The sequence below is a fragment of the Chiloscyllium punctatum genome, chromosome 38 (genome assembly GCF_047496795.1).
Source record: "Chiloscyllium punctatum isolate Juve2018m chromosome 38, sChiPun1.3, whole genome shotgun sequence".
Lineage (NCBI taxonomy): Eukaryota > Metazoa > Chordata > Chondrichthyes > Orectolobiformes > Hemiscylliidae > Chiloscyllium > Chiloscyllium punctatum.
The window spans coordinates 50,267,659-50,280,785 of record NC_092776.1 but is presented as its reverse complement, the minus strand read 5'-3'; positions in this window follow the sequence as shown (position 1 = coordinate 50,280,785).

Sequence of the window (13,127 nt, the reverse complement as noted above, 5' to 3'; positions counted from 1 at the left end):
GCTCTTCTTGAAAATAGTGTCTAAGTTCTGCTAAAGTGGTAGACAGATCTATGAATTAATACCTCATTCAAAGGATTTCTGTGTCTTATATATCATTGCATCATTTGCTGTTACTTTCTTCTCCTTTGACAGACTAGCACTCCTGCATTATGGCACTGGATGTCTCAGTGTAGAATTTGCGCTGAAAGTTTTGGAATATAGTTTGAGCTTTTTTTGACCTGAGTGAGTGAGTTACCCACTAAGTAAGTGCCATGGTGGCAATACCTGAAGGCAACACAATCTGGTGATGGCCTCCCCTGATCTTCCCAATGTACTTCTTCCCAGTGATGACCAGGAAGCCAACCATATTGCAGTAAATTCAATGCCCCAGGGCAGTGCCAACTGCAATTTGAGCGATGACTGTACAATCCACTCTCCTCTACCAGCCTCTTATCCTGTGGCTGCACATCTCTATGCAGAAATGCTGTGTCATTGCTCTTCAGGGTAATGCTGAATGAGAGACGGAGGAAACTGCACACCCTTTGATTTAACAACAAAGGTTTGCAACACAGTTTAGTCATTCATTTGTCATTAATGTTCATCAATATATTTTAAAGATAAGAGTCATCATGGAATCCCACTTTTTGGAGGTAATATGGCTCTTTCTTTGAATCTTAAATCTATTTTTAAAACTTAGTTCTTTATTTGCACCAAGATTTATAAGTCTTACAAACATTGGGAGGTGTTCAGTTCAGGAAAAAAGAATGTCTTTCGGATGTGCAGTTAGAGATGAGGCCACTTGTACAATAGATGGGAGCAACGTATCTCATTACAAGTATGTTTGGAACTGTGCCCATTGTAAGGTCTGGGTAATAAAATCTGCAGTAGAGAGTGTACAAATGGGTCCTGAGTAACTATTGGAAAAGTCAGAAGTCAGAACAGTTGTACCTGTTTCACAATAGAATGACTCTAGTTGGTGTCCAATTGCATATGCTGTTGATACACAAAATCATGGAGAGGGGAAACTGAATGAAACATTTCTGCAGGCTAAATGCCCTCAGATGCTTGAACATCTCATCCGGGTCACACTCCACCCAGGTAACTATATGTTACACATTGTATTTGCAAGTAAGGAATGAAAAGCCCGTCACCAGAGAAATTTTACATTTGGTGATCAGAATACAGACATCGAGCAATTAAGGTTTCAGGTAGCTGGGTTGTCTGAAAGGCTAATTATGGGAAAGCCAGAAAGACCAAATTTAAACATCTGATCATGGAAAACCCAGGCTTTGTTGACAGAATTATTCCAAAGAACACCAGTGGGATAAATAAATTATAGGGATGGCTGATTTTTGGTATAATTCAATCCAACTTGGAATCATCCTCACTAATCAGTTTATGATTTGGAACCACAAATTTAACTGGTTAATGGAAGAAAAAACTGCAACAAGCCTAAGATAATTCTGACTGGGATAAAATTTAAGGGAAGGGAGTGATCAAATTGCTGCCCACTCCTCTTTATAGAAAATTCTGTCTTAATACTTTCAAAAATACAGCTGCCCTACAGCAATATTACATTTTGGGGCATATTTGCACATTACGACAAACTGACGGGTCAGCAGCTGAATGGCTGCAGCAGCAGGAAAGCATAGGATTGGCTGCTACTGGGACCACAAGCAGATCAGGTTGTAGGTTTGCTCACTGAGCTGGAAGATTTTATTTGTTCTCAGACGTTTCATCACCCTGCTAGGTAACATCATCAATGAGCCTCTAGTGAAGCATTAGTGTTAGGTTCTGCTTGGTATTTATCTGTCTTGGCCTGTTGTGGTGGGTGATATCACTTCCAGTTCTTTTTTATAAAACGTTTGTAAATGGGGTCCAAATCGATATGTTTGTTAATGGAGTTCCAGTTTGAATGCCAGACCTCTAGGAATTCCCGTACGTGCCTTTGTTTAGCCTGTCCCAAGATGGATATATTGTCCCAGCCGAATTGGTGTCCCTCTTTATCAGTGTGTATGTAATGATAGTTGGTCATGTCTTTTGATAGTTAGTTGGTACTCATGTATCCTGGTGGCTAGTTTCCTGCCCATCTGTCTAATATAATGCTTGTTGCAGTCCTTGCAGGATATTTTGTATATGACTTTTGATCTGCTGATTCTTGGTACAGGGCCCTTTAGATTCATCATGAGCTGTTTCAGTGTGCTGGTAGGTATGTGGGCTACCATGATGCCTAGGGGACAGAATAGTCTGGTTGTCATCTTCAAGATACCTTTGCTGTGTGGTAGTGTGGCTAGAGTCTCTGGGCATGTTGTGTCTTCTTATTTAGGTCTGTTGTGCAGGGATCAGCTGACTGTGCTTACTTGGTACTCGTTGTTCCTGAATACAAGCAAACTTGAGGAAAAGGAACATTTATGCTGCATATTGAAAGTTGAATCCATGGTTATTGGTTGTACCTTTTGTCGGGGATATCATTAATGGGCTCATTGCATCCACCTCAAGGAAGAATCATTCTCCCTTTTGTCCATTCTCCTCCATTCAATCTTCCCCAACCAAATGCTATTGTCCATTCATTGGCCAGTTAGGGGTCTGACCATTGCTGTGGCATCAAATTTATTTGCCCATCCTATGCCAGTAGACAGCTCAGAGGTGATGTGAGGGCAGTGGGGTATACCTATTCTTATGTATGTGCACCACCCCTTGCAAATACATCGGCAGGAGCTACAAGATTCAACCCAATGCACATTCAAATGTGAGGGACCCAGAAAAGCTAACTCTAAGTAAAGTCTCTGCTTTCCTCAGTAGGTTATCTCCAATAAAAAACAAGACAAAATAATTTTACTGATGCAAACCATCAACATTCACCTTATGTTCTGTACTTAATCCCCTCGAAAAGCCAAAGGTTTGTCCAGTATGTAGCAGAGTCATGTTGGATAGTGAAGTGCATGGATTTTGTTTTTAATCTAGAAATTTTATTACACACTACTGAACAGCTTTTCTCCCACCATCAAATCACCTGTAGTACTTTTCAACTGTCAATTAAATTGTTTTCAATTAAACAAATTATGTGCAATGCCCAGCAAGTGCAAAATGTGCAAGGATTAATTGTTGAGATTGGGAACAGAATGCTGTGACACCCACCCTAGCTCTGTACTATTCTAACACTCAGTTGAATGTTCAACCCTAACTTTAGCAGTTATTGGAGGGTAACCAGCTTCAGAAGAATTGCACTTCATCAAAGTTCAATAGAAAATCCCAGTCAGTCTCTAACAACAAACTTCAATACTTCAAGTAGTTCAATTGGTAACCCAGCATATGTGGGAGGAGAACACTGTTTCCTCTCTATTCTGCCCCAGGGAAAGGGACCAGCAGAAGATTGAAACTGGTAAACTGGCATGTTGACTGGATGTACTATTTATGCCATCCAACATTTCCATTTTCAGCCCCAGTAGGCTCTATAACTTGTGCTCAATGTCTTGGTATTGACCAAATGGACTGCGCTATGTTTTCAGATTAACCAGTATTTGACATGACTTGTATTCACTATTTACCACATTGACCTTTGCAGAAGGTGAATGAGATATCAACCACGGCACTTTAGAAAGCACTCTTGACTTTGACTTCAAGTTCCGCTCCAGAGACCTGAGCACAAGATCTTAAAGATGTTTTTTTAAAATCAACCTTGTTTAGAAATGTTATTACACATCTCTGGAACAGATGGAATTGAACCTGGGCCTCCTGGCTCAGAGGTAAGGATGTTACCACTCTGGTATAAGAGCCCCACATGATCTTGAGTGGCACGCAAATAATTAAGGACTTTTGCTGGATGATCATTATTGTAATCAAGGAGTTGTGACAGCCAGTTCAAGCACAGCAAGTTCCTGCAAAGAATAATGAGGTGATCATTAGATTGATGACTAATCAGAGTTCAATAAAGCAATTGTTTACATGGTTGAGGCTTAAATGAAGCATGTCTCTTAGTTATTGTTAGGGATCCTTCTTTAGTTCATGTGTTGCCTGGAGTAAATATAAGGTGATAGCCTAGTGGTATTGTCCCTGGACTGGTAATCTAGAGTCTAGACTTCACCTGATGAAGGAGTAGTGCTCCAGAAGCTTTTGATTTCAAATAAATCTGTTGAACCATAACCTGCTGTTGTGTGACTTCTGACCTTGTTCACCTCAGTCCAACACCAGCACCTCTACATCATGTCACTCTAGATGCCCAGATAATATTCTAGTACTCGGGTTCAAACCCCATTATAGCAGATGGTGGAATTTGAATTCAATAAAAATCTGGAATTAGGTGTGTATTGATTGTGAGGGAGGGGGTGGGGAAGCCATCTGGATCATTAATGTCCTTTAGGAAAGGAAACTGCCATACTTACTTGGTCTGGCCTACATGAGACTCCAGACCCAAAGCAATGGGGTTGACTGTTAGTGTATTGAGTATAGGAGTTGGGAGGTTATGTTGTAGCTGTCTAGAACCTTGATTAAGCCACTTTTGGAATATTGTGTGCAATTCTGGTCTCCCTTCTGTAGGAAGAATGTTGTGAAATTTGAAAGGGTTCAGAAATGATTTACAAGCATGTTGCCAGGGTTGGAGGGTTTAAAGCTACAGGGAGAGGCTGAATATGCTGGGGCTGTTTTCCCTGGAGCATTGGAGGCCGAGGGGTGACCTTATTGAGGTTTATAAAATCATAAGGGACATGGATAGGTAATTGGACAAGGTCTTTTCCCTGGGATGGGGGAATCCAGAACTAAAGGAGCATAGTTTAGGGTGAGAGGAGAAAGGTTTAAAAGGGACCCAAAGGGCAACCTTTTCACGCAGCGAGTGGTGCGTGTATGGAATGAGCTGTCACAGGAAGTGGTGGATGCTGGTACAATTACAACATTTAAAAGATATCTGGATGGGTATGTGAATAGGAAGGGTTTAGAGGGAAGTGGGCTAAGTGCTGGCAAATGGAACTAGATTAATTAAGGATAGCTGGTCAGCATGGGTGTGTTGAAATGTGGGATCTGTTTCCATGCTGTACAGCTCTATGAAACTATGACTCTGAATTGTCCTATGGACAAAAAATGTCCATGAATGAAAACAAAAGCAAACGCTTGAGAATTAATTATTTTAGCTGAAAATTTAAATTGAGCAAAAAATAGCTTTAAATTGCCCCTTACAATTCCATTTTAATTTAGTCCCACACTCTCCCTACTTCATCTCACTTTCTTTGTTATATTGTTTCTGTTGGGCAGTGCTTGAATTTTTTTATTTAATTCGAGACACTAGTGGTTTGATGGTGGAGAAAAAAGTATTAAAAACTTACCCAGGTGGTTTGGTAATTGTGAAAAGGTCTTCAGAGATCCATAAAAGCATCTCTGCATTGACAAAAAAAATTGAAAACAAATTGTGTGATCTATTGATCTGAGAAACAACTTTCTGTGCATTGCAAGTTGTAATTAAACATATGTAGGTTCTACACATAGATATCAACAATCCACCAGGTATTTACTTTCTCATCTCAGAACTGAACAAATGCATATATTTTCAGATTAATATAAATTACTTTAATATAAAATAAGGTAGTTGATTTCAGTGTTAAAGCATTCTTTTCAGTAAAGTCAATTCTATTATCATTGTCACAGACAATTCATAAGAATTGATTGATGCTGTTAAGTGGTATAAGTCAATCAATTAATTGATCTGTAACCTTTATTGGCTGTACAAGCAATAAAATAGATTAAGGGGAGATCTAATAGAGACGTACAAAATAATACATGGCTTTGAAAAGGTGGATGCTAGAAAATTGTTTCTGTTAGGCGAGGAGACTAGGACCCGTGGACACAGCCTTAGAATTAGAGGGGGTCATTTCAGAACGGAAATGCGGAGACATTTCTTCAGCCAGAGAGTGGTGGGCCTGTGGAATTCATTGCCACGGAGTGCAGTGGAAGCCGGGACGCGAAATGTCTTCAAGGCCGAGATTGATAGGTTCTTGTTGTCTAGAGGAATTAAGGGCTACGGGGAGAACGCTGGCAAGTGGAGCTGAAATGCGCATCAGCCATGATTGAATGGCGGAGTGGACTCGATGGGCCGAATGGCCTTACTTCCACTCCTATGTCTTATGGTCTTATGGACCAAATATGTATCAAACTAAGTACATCAAACAATAGTTTCATTGAAAATAAGGATAGTAAATCTGTGTTTTCATTTTCTACAGAGATAATTATACTTCAATTAAATGGATTGTGACTACAAAAGTATCCAGAGCTTCACTAGTTTTGAATAATTCAAATTTTAGCAATACATTCAACCATGAGCATAGTAAAACTGTAAAAATTCACTGACGCTGTCATTAATCATATTAGAACACAGAAATTATTTAGTAATGAAATAAATAAGCATCAGAAAATTATCTGCACTGAACTCGAAATTAATTGGCCATTAGTCTGTAAAAGATATAAATTAATTGACAGTGAACATTGTCAATACTTTGATACTAATCAAACATTTGGATTCTGCAGCGAGCAGCAAAGGAAGGTTATGTGCTGTTCACCAAGCTGACATATTTGCATAGTGTTTGACAGGTTTAGAAAAATTTATTTGCTGGCATTTGGGACTGAGCCAAAGTGACAATATTGATAATGCATGGGTGGGATGGGTGGGCAGGAAATGTAACTGCAAGACTCTTCAATTTATCAGATTAAAAAATCCTCACCAAGCAATAAATCAAGAATTAACTGCCAATATTGTAATTATAAATTAGACTTAAACTGCTTAAAAGAGAGCAAAAGAAAGATGGGACTAAGAGAAAGAAACAATAGACAAGAGTAAAAGAGAGTTTTAAAACTCCAACACTAATTACATTTTGTCAGAATAGCCTCAATACATTTAAAAGTAATTTTTGTTGGTAATAGTTATCTCCTGTAAACTATTAAAAGATCACAAACACCAGAGCACACCATTTATCACTTTGCGATATGTTCAGGTGGGACAATACTGAGTAACATAATGTCACATTCTTACGTAGGTATCATTACCAAGCTTCTCAGCAGTACCTTTGGAAGAGCTGGGTATGTCAGTCCACAACTTTTGAGTTCCACATTTAATTGTACATGTGTTTTACCCTCTGAGTTCATCCATACTAAGAGTGAGCCCTGACAGTCACAAAGCCATACTGAGCACAAAATCCAGCCATAGCAAAACATTTTAAATTAATTGGCAATGTTATAGAATAACTGTAAATTCACCAGCATTAAACAAATTAAAACAGTACAAGTTAACTGACATGACGCATTGTAAAAGTATAAAAGCTAATCAACAAAGAATATTCTTAAATTGTAGAAACAATTTAACCAGGGCAATGATTAACTTACTGATGATAAAGATAAGACTGTGGATATTCATTTACATTAAACAGGGTAAAACTATATGAATTTACCAACAATGACTACAGTAAAAGTATGGAATTTCAATGGCAACATTCATAGATACATTCTACATGTATTGTGTTTGAATGTAGCAATACTGGAACATATCCCGATGAACAGCGAATGAATTCAATGTGAAGTAGCAAGATTTTAAATTCACTGATGTTGAACTTAGCTAAACTGTCAAAAAGTATTGACCATGTATACAAAAAAAGCTGTAAAACTTAATTGCCATGAAGATAAGTTACATGGTTGAAATTCATTATCCAGGAACATTGCAGACCTGTAGAAATTTCTTAATCTGGCATTGTTTAAATTGTAAAGAAAACACCATTGTGTAATAAATTCTTCACTATGGACATAGTAACGATTAAAATTAATTGATTATGAACGTAGTAAATCTCAAAAAAACCCAATAACCATGACTAAAATCCTGTACAAGCTCATTGAACAATTAGAAATTTCTTGAAGAAGAATATAGATATTCATTGAAATTGAGCAGAATAAAGGTGGAAAGGTTTATTGGACATAAATACAAAATAAGTTTAAAAGTGATTGATTGAGTATGGGTACAGCAAATCATAAATTTCGCTAAATGCATTGTCAATTAACATTGAAAACCTTTGGGAATGTATTCGACTTTAAGTAAAATGGAAATGCATTGGTGAAAACAATAATGAAGCTTTAGATATTCCTTAACCGTGATGGTAAACTATTTGCAAAAATTCATACTTCATCTTCAATCAGCGTTGCAGGACTTCACTGATCATAAACATTCAAAATCTAATCAAAATGAAGATAGTAAGACTAGAAATTTATGAGGCATGTAGATAGGAAAACAAAATGCTAATTAATCCTGAAGTATCTAGTATGGAAATTAATTAACCATGTTCATTGACCATGAATATTATTGTAGAAAATTATTGATTATAATTACAATAAATCTCAAAATCCATTGACTTTGCTCATTTGTTAAGTTGTAGTTTATAACTGGCTATGAACATAGGAGACAGTGAGAACTGCAGATGCTGGAGATTAGAGTTGAAGAGCATGGTGCTGGGAAAGCACAGCCAGTCAGGCAGCATTCGGGGAACAGGAGAGTCGACATTTCAAGTGTAAACTCTTCATCAGGAATGGTCAACTTTTCGAGCATAAGTTCTTCATCAGGAAGAGATTCCTGATGAAAAGCTTATGCTTGTAATGCCAGCTCTCCTGCTCCTTGGGTGCTGTCTGACAGGCTGTGTTTTTCCAGCATCACACTCTTTGACTGTGAACATGGTTAAATTGTTGATATTTATTGACCGTGATCATGGTAAGACAGTAGAAGTTTGTTGCCAATGCACATAAAAAGATCAGTTAACATGGTAAGATTAGATTAGATTAGATTACTTACAGTGTGGAAACAGGCCCTTCGGCCCAACAAGTCCACACCGCCCCGCCGAAGCGCAACCCACCCATACCCCTACATTTACTCCTTACCTAACACTACGGGCAATTTTAGCATGGTCAATTTACCTAGCCTGCACATTTTTGGACTGTGGGAGGAAACCGGAGCACCCGGAGGAAACCCACGCAGACACGGGGAGAACGTGCAAACTCCACACAGTCAGTCGCCTGAGGCAGGAATTGAACCCGGGTCTCCGGCGCTGTGAGGCAGCAGTGCTAACCACTGTGCCACCGTGCCGCCCACAAAACCACAGAAATTATTTGACCATCTTACTGTCAATGAGAATAATAAAAGTATAGGAATTTATTGATGATGGAAATTTGTTGACAGTATATATAATAAATCTGATTTATTAACTATGAACATAGATTGCAAAATTTCATTAAGCATGAATAGAACAGTATTGTTGACATTCATTGACTGGGAACATAATTAAATTGTGAAAATCAACTGGCTGTGTAAATGTGTACAAACCTTTTCCCAAATACATTACAAATTTAGTTAATTCAAAATGAAAATAGAAAAAATGCAGACATTTATTCATCATAAACACAAAGAAGTTGTTGATTTTTGAAAATAACAAATATGTTCATTGACAAAAAATACACATTTCAACTGTAGAATTTCATTGACAACTAATCATTTTAAAATAGTACAGAATTATTGCGAGCAGAGTTCCAATATTTTGGTGTAACAACCTTTGTTTGCATGTACAGGGTTTGGTGAATATGATGTAAATTTCATATGAAAGATTTTAGCTTTTGATCCTGCAACTTTAGGATTCATCTCTCCTCAACTCTGATTGTGAGCTCAGCAGACAGCTCAAGGCCCATCTAGCACTACTGCAGATTATATGATGAATGGTGTTGTTTTCATGAAGTCAGACTGATCTCTGAAAAGGAAATTGCAGGGAAAGCTTGCTGCTGGAACACCGGGATGGACAGTGAGATCCACACTGACAGATGGAGTAGCAGTGACGCTGGGAAACAGGAGAGAGTGGAGCCATGGTCCAGCAGGGAGCAAGGAGAATCTCAAGGATAACCCTGAGACAGGAATGGGAAGAGGTAGTCTGGAATGTCATATCTCAGAGTTCAAGCTTAACAGCCTATCAGCAGCACCTCAAGAGAACTAATGAACCTATGAGGATAATCAACATCAGTGAATATATCTTCAATAGCCTTTTATGCACTCACATCACTTAGGGAATAACATTCCCTACAATTCTAGGCTCCGACATTACAAGCTCCACCTCATCCTTGCATATCTGTCAATGATAGTCTTGCATTCCACTGCCAGTGGTTCCCATATCTCTAATCATTTAGTCATGCAAGGCATATAGTTCAAATATTATACTGTACAACCATTGATATTCTACTCTCTTGTTTGTTGGGTAAAGTAGCACACACACATTATGTAGGGACAAAACAGAGTTACAGTTGCCCAGATCACTCGCACACTTCAGAAGAGATGACCCCTACAACATGGGGCCAGCTTCAAAGGTACTCAATGCACCAACATATCTGAGAACATTGAGGCTGACACCATTTTCCTTTGACTCCTTCTGAACTCCCAGCTCACCTTATCTTGCTATTTAGTATAACAAGCAAGTTGTTGATGGGATGATCTGGGAGCTTTTTAGTTCTGACCTATTCTCTCACACCTTCCCGTTCCGATTTCTTGCTTACAACACTCAAGAATTGTTGCATTGCACAACCAGGAAGAGAGAAACAGCATGGCAGTGATAAAGAGGTTCCATCATTCACATCTCAGAATATGACACTGCACTAATCTTGGGGGCTAGTGTGGAGTTGAAATCAGACTGTGATATATCACCAGGCATGAGAGGACTACAATCATGTCAGAATGAAAATGTCAGCACCCGGCCCATATCCCTCCAAACCCTACCTATTCATATACCCATCCAAATGCCTCTTAAATGTTGCAATCGTACCAGCCTCCAGCACTTCCTCTGGTGGCTCATTCCTTACACATATCACCCTATGTGTGAAATAGTTGCCTGTTAGGTCTCTTTTGTATCTTTCCCCTCTCACCCTAAACCTATGCCCTCTAGTTCTGGACTCCCTGACCCCAGGGAAAAGACTTTGTCTATTTATCCTATCCATACCCCTCATAATTTTGTAAACCTCTATAAGGTCATCCCTCAGCCTCCGGTGCTCCAGGGAAAACAGCCCCAGCCTGTTCAGCCTCTCCCTATAGCTCAAATCCTCCAACCCTGGCAACAGCCTTGTAAATCTTTTCTGAACCCTTTCAAGTTTCACAACAGCTTTCCGAGAGGAAGGAGACCAGAATTGCACAGAACATTCCAACACTGGCCTCACCAATGTCCTGTACAGACACAACATGACCTCCCAACTCCTGTACTCAATACTCTGACCAGTAAAGGAAAGCATACCAAACATCTTCTTCGCTATCCTATCTACCTGCCACTCCACTTTCAAGGAGCTATGAACTTGCACTCCAAGGTCTCTTTGTTCAGCAACACTCCCCAGGACCTTACCATTAAGTGTATACATCCTTGCTAAGATTTGCTTTTCCAAAATGCAGCACCTCACATTTATCTGAATTAAACTCCATCTGCTACTTCTCAGCCCATTGGCCCATCTGATCAAGGTCCCATTGTAATCTGAGGTAACCCTCTTCGCTGTCCACTACACCTCCAATTTTGGTGTCATCTGCAAACTTACTAACTGTACCTCTTATGCTTGCATCCAAATCATTTATGTAAATGACAAAAAGTAGAGGAACCAGCACCGATCCTTGTGGCGCTCCACTGGTCACAGGCCTCCAGTCTGAAAAACAACCCTCCACCACCACCCTCTGTCTTCTATCTTTGAGGCAGTTCTGTATCCAAATGACTAGCTCTCCCTGTATTCCATGAGATCTAACCTTGCTAACCAGTCTCCTATGGGGAACCTTATAAAATGCCTTACTGAAGTCCATATAGATCACATCTACCGCTCTGACCTCATCGGTCCTCTTTGTTACCTCTTCATAAAACTCAATCAAATCTGTGAGACAAGATTTCCCAAGCACAAAGCCATGCTGACCATCCCCAATCAGTCCTTGCCTTTCCAGATACATGTATATCCCATCGCCCAGGACTCACTCCAACAACCCGCCCACCACCGACGTCAGGCTCACTGTTCTATAGTTCCCTGGCTTGTCCTTACCACCCTTCTTAAACAGTGGCACCACGTTTGCCAACCTCCAGTCTTCCAGCACCTCACCTGCGACTATCGATGATACAACTATCTCAGCAAGAGGCCCAGCAATCACTTCTCTAGCTTCCCACAGAGTTCTAGGGTACACCTGATCAGGTCCTGGGGATCCATCCACCCCTATGTGCTTCAAGACATCCAGCACCTCCTCCTCTGTAATCTGGACATTTTGCAAGGTGTCACCATTGATTTCCATGTATTCTATATCTTCCATATCCTTTTCCACAGTAAATACTGATGCAAAATATTCATTTAGTATCTCCCCCATTTTCTGTGGCTCCACACAAAGGCTGCCTTGCTGATCTTTAAGGGACCCTATTATCTCCCTAGTTACCCTTTTGTCCTTAATGGATTTGTAAAAACCTTTTGGATTCTCCCTAATTCCATCTGCCAAAGCTATCTCATGTCCCCTTTCTGCCCTCCTGATTTCCCTCTTAAGTTTACTCCCACTGCCCCTATACTCTTCTAAGGATTCACTCGATCTGTCCTGTCTATACCTTACATATGCTTCCTTCTTTTTCTTAATCAAACTCTCAATTTCTTTAGTCATCCAGCATTCCCTCCTTTCACTACCAGCCCCTCCCTTCACTCTAATAGGAACATACTTTCTCTGGATTCTCGTTATCTCATTTCTGAAGGCTTCACATATTCCAGCAATCCCTTTACCTGTGAACATCTGCCCCTGATCAGCTTTTGAAAGTTCTTGCCTAATACCATCAAAATTGGCCTTTCTCCAGTTTAGAACTTCAACTTTTAGATCTGGTCTATCCTTTCCCATCACTATTGTAAAACTAATGGAATTATGGTTGCTGGCCCCAAAGTGCTCCCCCACTGACACCTCAGTCACCTTCTCTGCCTTATTTCCCAAGAGTAGGTCAAGTTTTCCACCTTCTCTAGTAGGTACATCCACATACTGAATCGGAAAATTTTCTTGTACACACTTAAGAAATTCCTCTTCACCTAAACCTTTAACACTATGGCAGTCCCAGTCTATGTTTGGAAAGGCAAAATCCCCTACCATAACCACCCTATTATTCTTAGAGATA